This window comes from Belonocnema kinseyi, chromosome 10 (assembly GCF_010883055.1).
Source record: "Belonocnema kinseyi isolate 2016_QV_RU_SX_M_011 chromosome 10, B_treatae_v1, whole genome shotgun sequence".
NCBI lineage: Eukaryota > Metazoa > Arthropoda > Insecta > Hymenoptera > Cynipidae > Belonocnema > Belonocnema kinseyi.
In genome coordinates, this window is record NC_046666.1 from 54,182,963 (window position 1) to 54,189,142 (window position 6,180).

Here is a 6,180-nt window from a genome sequence, read left to right on the forward strand (position 1 = left end):
CCCCCCCCCCCCTAAAACATTTAGATGGATGTTAAACGAATTCTTAAGGAAATATAATATTTTATATTTGAACAAAGAAAAGATTGTGAACAAAATAGTTGAATACTCAACCAAAAATACGAATTGTTAAACTATATAAGATTAATTTCCTACAAAAAAGAATAATCTTCAACGAAAACATACATTTTTCACCAAATAATTGATACTTTAACCAAGAAGATTATTTTTTTAACAAAAAAGACGATGTAATTTTTGGTTCAAAAGTTATCTTTTTTATTTGAAAATGCAATTGTTACGTTGAAAAAGTGTCTAATAGGGTTGAAAATTAATCTTCTTTGCTAGAAAAATTTATCTACTTGGTTGTGAATTCAACTATTTTTTTAAAAATTTGTCTTTCTCAATAGAATTCAACTAGTTGATATTTTGTTTTCATTTTTGTTAAAAGTTAGATTTTTTAACTGAAAATTTAACTGTTCCAGTTTCTGTGAAACTATCCTTTTTAGTTAATAAAATTTAAATGTTTGTTAGATAATTGATCTTTGTGTGTTAAAAATTCAACTGTTTGTTAAAAAGATCAACTATTTAGTCAAATTTTTATTTTTGTTAAGGCTTTTGACCCGGCAAATTATTATAAAATATTTATAAAATATTATATACAATATTTATTCTGGACCAGTATACAAGAAAATTAATATCAAACTTATTATTCTGTCAAAAATTGAAATATTTTGTTAAAAATTCGATTATTTTGTTGAGCACATCTTTTTTAGTCGACAATTAAACTATTTTGTTAAAAATTTGATCTTTCGGATTGAAAATTCATTTTTGCGGAGGTGTGTCATGTCTTACAAATGTTAAATGTATTACAAGTGTGACTTATGGACACTCGATTCTTCAATCGAAATTATTTTGTAAGTATTATTTTTTTCTTAATTACTTCATTGTAGTTAAGTGGGATGATGGTTGTGGGACCTAAGCTTTAAACCCACTCCGTATCACAGTGGGGCAAAAAAAAACGTCTTTGGACAAACTGATTTTCAGAAGACAATTAGTATCCGATTTTAACTTTTTTTTTAATAAAACCTAATAAAATTTCGCATAGAACTGTTGTGGCCGATTTTAAAATTGTTGTTAATTTTTTTGTTTATTTAATAACAAAAAAGAAAAAAATGACTTTTGAAGTATACCAGTTTTAAACAAATTTTTCGATTCAATTAAAAAAATACCTAGAAAACTGATGGACTATCCAAAAAATATTTCCTATAGCAATGCCCATGTTATAAAATTTATTGAATTTGTTATAAACAAAGAAGTGAATGAAAATGGTTTCGTGGGGGTTGGCGGTGATTCGTCGCTTGATTCGCACTAAATTTGAAAAGTTAAAATCGAATAATAATTGTCTTCTGAAAAATCATTTTTCCACGGACGTTTTTCTTGCCCCACTGTGCGTCGGCTTGCGGGTTCAAATCCCACTTCATACACTGAAAAAGCCTTGGCAGCAAAGGAAATTTTTCATCTGCAGAGAGTCTGCAGATCAGTACCTCTAGAGAAAAAAGCCGTTCTTCTTGGTGGTTCAGAACCCAGCTTAAACTGTAGGTCCTCCTCCCACCACCAAGTAAGTTTATTGGGAGTGTGTGAAGAGGAATTGAGGAGAGGTCCAAGAAAAATGTGAAGCCTTTGGGGACATATTAGAAACTTATATTCCAAATTACTTTTGTTCAAATAACTGTTCATTTTTCTGCCAATTGGTTTTATTACAATAGTTAAAAAATTAAAATATTGCAATATAAATTTATCCCCTGGGGTTTATAACGCCCAAGTCTACCTACAAGTCTCTGATAAGAAACTGCCGCGAACAGTAACGCCTACTTTGAGGAATCTTGTATTGCTCGAAGCTTATTAGAAACCAGTTGTCGAATGCAACATATGTGAAGGACAATGTTTCACCGACAAACATACCAGAGCTGCATTTTAAGGTCATTGAATGCTCTTTATTACAAACATTACTCGCTCGTAAATATCTACTGCCGAGGGGATCGAGACAATTTTATAGAACTTTAAGGAATCTCAAGTCAAGGTGTAACGCAGTTTGTAACGTTTCAGAAGCAATGCTGTTTTTTAATATTTTTGTCACGGATTTTTAAGAAGATCAATTTATCACCTGAAAGCATTATCACTTCGCCTAAAAGTGAGAGGTAAAAGTTTCATTATAGCCTTTATGGGATATATTTTTTTACACATATGTTATGCTATAGTTTATGTTTAAATGCGCCATAAATTAATACAAAAAAATATAAATCTATTTATTATTAAGTAGAAAATTTTCATATTATTATTAAAAAGTCATATTTTTTTCCGAAATTCAACTTGTCTGGTGAACATTCATATTTTTGCATAGAAAATTCACTCTTTTGAATAACAACTTCATCTTTTTCTTGAAAACCGATATTTTTGGTTAAAAATTAATTCTTTCAATTTAAATGTCTATTATTATATTTTTGGTTCAGAATTAATCTTCTTTGTTTGAAAATATAATTGTTTTGTGGAAAATTCAAGTATTATGTCATAGAGTCATTTTTTTTGTCTGGTAGAGGATTCAAGAATTGGTTGTCAATTCGTATTTTTGGGTTGAATTAAATTGTTTTTAATTTAAAATTGCATTATTTTTGGGTAAACTATAAACTATTAGATTTTTCATTCAGAATTTATCTTTGTTAGATGCAAAGTCAACGACAACATTAAAATTGAAAATTTAGCTATTTTATTAAAACTATTTTTTTTGTATGAAAAGATCATTTTTCAACTGAAAATCTAACTTATAATTTTTATTAAAATTAATTTTTTTGGTTGATAATGCAACTACAACAACTTTTTAAGTTGGAAATTTAAATATGTGATTAAAAATTCAACTGTTTTGCAAAGATGAACCTTTTTCTTGAAAATTTATATTCCCTAGATAAAAATATATCTGTTTTGTACAAAATTATTCTTTTTGGTGTAAAAATTAAGCAATTATGTTGAATTTTAGTTATTTTTTGGTAGAAAATTAGGTGATTGAAGCTGTGAACGTTCAAACGAACTAAATTTTTTACTAATGACTTTACTAACCAGGAAAAGTGAGGTCCGTCCACTCAGCGCCGCCACCACGGCAAATTATAAAATGGAATACGCCATGTTTTTTTGCTTTTTTTTTGCTCATTTTATGCTAAAAACATTTTTTTACTCTTTAAACTTCGGAGAAAAGGCTGGCGGCGCTAGCAGGACGTCCACTCAGCGCCGCCACCTACGAAAACTCACTAAAAATGATTATAATGCGAGAAACGATAAGTGGAGATTTTTTGTTTTTTTTTTGCTCTATGATGACATATATTACGTTTCCCAAAAAACTATCCCTAAGTCTTACACAACTACCCCCTGTGATGAAAAAATTTTCAAAATGGGAAAACTACCTTCAAAAATGTAAACATGTTTTAGGGCTTCAAATCAATTACATGACACTTGAAAATTTCGCGCTCTTTATAATTTCCCCAAAACTACCCTTCCACGTGAACGTATGCAGCAGATCATTTATATGTATGAAAAAAGAATTAAAAATAATCAACTTAGAAGAAACTGTTAGTTGATATTCTTTTTCTCTTCTTTCGCTCTCCGATAATATATAATACGTTACCCAAAAACTACCCCTACGTCATACATACCCTCCTCTCGTCATCAAAAACGTTTTAAAAGTTGGAAACCCACCTTGAAAAATGTAAAAATGATTTAGAACTCCAAATTTATTACATGGAATTTATAAATATCCATCTCTTCATAATTTTCCTGAAAAAGTACCCTTCTACGTGAATCTATGCAGCGGAACATATATATGTATGAAAAAAGCATTAAAAATAGTCCAAATTAGAAGGAACTGTTAGTTGATATTTTTTTGCTCTTTTTTTGCTCTCTGATAATATATAATACGTTCCCCAAAAACTACCTCTAAGCCATACATACTCACCCCTCGTGATCAGAATCGTTTTAAAAGTTTAAAAAACCACCTTGAACAATATAAAAATCATTTAGGACTTAAAATTAATGAAATGAAACTTGCAAATTTGCCTCTCATTATAATATTCCCAAAGCTACCCTTCCACGTGAACCTATGCAGCGGAACAAATATTTGTATGAAAAAAGCATTAAAAATAATCAAACTTAAAATACGCTGTTAGCTGATTTTTTTCCCTCTTTTTTTGCTCTTTGATAATATATAATACGTTTTGGAAAAACTACCCCTAAGTCATATATACCTACCCCTCGCGATCAGAAACGGTTTTAAAGATGAAAAACTACCTTGAACAATGTGAACATGATTTAGAATAACAAATTAATTATATGACACATGAAAATTTTCCCCTCTATTAAATTATTCCGAAAAACTACCCTTCCACTTGAGCGTATGCAGCGTAACATATATATGTATAAAAAAGCATAAAAATTAATAAAACTTAGAAAACACTGTTTGTCAATATTTTTTTCTTCTTTTTGCTCTCTGATAATATATAATTCGTTTCCAAAAAACAACCCCTAAATTATACATACATACCCCTCGTGAACAAAAACGTTTTAATAGTTAAAAAACAACCTTAAAAATGAAGACATGGTTTAGAGCTCAAAATTAATTACATTACACTTTAAAATTTCCCCCGTCATTATCATTTCCTCAAAAAACTACCCTTTTACGTGAACGTATGCATCAGAACACATATATATATATATATATATTTAAAAAATAATAAATATATTAATACTTAGAAAACAAAGTCAGTTGATACTTTTTTGCTCTTTTTTTGCTCTCCGATAATATATAATACGTTCCCTAAAAACTATCCCAAAGTCATACATACTCTCCCCGCGTCATCAAAAACGTTTTAAAAGTTGGAAAACCAACCTGAACAATGTAAAAATGATTTAGAACTCCAAATTAATTACATGACACTTAAGAATTTTCCTCTCATTATAATATTCCCAAAACTACCCTTCCACGTGAACGTATGCAACAGAAAATCTTCCACTGGAAGATATAATCAATTAGAGTTCTGAATCATTTTTACATTGTTCAGGGTGGTTTTCCAACTTTTAAAACATTTTTGATGACGATGGGAGGGTATGTATGACTAAGGGGTGGTTTTTGGGTAACGTATTATATATTATTGAAGAGCAAAAAAGAGAAAAAAGAATCGACTAACAGTGTTTTCTAAGTTCTATTATTTTTATCCTTTTTCCATACATATATCTTCCGCTGCATACGTTCAACTGAAAGAGTAGTTTTTCAGAAAAATTACAAAGAGGGGGACATTTTCAAGTGTCATATAATTAATTTGGAAGTCTAAATAATTTTTGCATTGTTAAAGGTTGTTTTCCAACTAAGTTGTATTATTTTTTTATGCTTTTTTCATACATATATATGTTCTGCTGCATAGATTCACGTGGAAGGGTAGTTTTTTGGGAAAGTATGAAGAGAGGGAAATTTTGAAGTGCCATGTAATTAATTTGGAGTTCTAAATCATTTTTGTATAGTTCAAAGTGGTTTTCCAACTTTTAAAACGTTTTTGATGACGAGAGGAGGGTATGTATGACTGAGGGTTATTTTTTGGGTAACGTATTATATATTATCGGAGAGAAAAAAAAGAGAAAAAAAATATCAACTAATAGTTTCTTCTAAGTTTGATTATTTTTAATGCTTTTTTCATACGTATATATGTTCCGCTGCATAGATTTACGTGGAAGGGTAGTTTTTTGGGAAAGTATGAAGAGAGGGAAATTTTGAAGTGACATGTAATTAATTTGGAGTTCTAAATCATTTTTGTATAGTTCAAAGTGGTTTTTCAACTTTTAAAACGTTTTTGATGACGAGAGGAGGGTATGTATGACTGAGGGTTATTTTTTGGGTAACGTATTATATATAATCGGAGAGAAAAAAAAGAGAAAAAAAATATCAATTAATAGTTTCTTCTAAATTTGATTATTTTTAATGCTTTTTTCATACGTATATATGTTCCGTTGCATAGATTCTCGTGGAAGGGTAGTTTTTTGGGAAAGTATGAAGAGAGGGAAATTTTGAAGTGTCATGTAATTAATTTGGAGTTCTAAATCATTTTTGTATTGTTCAAAGTGGTTTTCCAACTTTTAAAACGTTTTTGA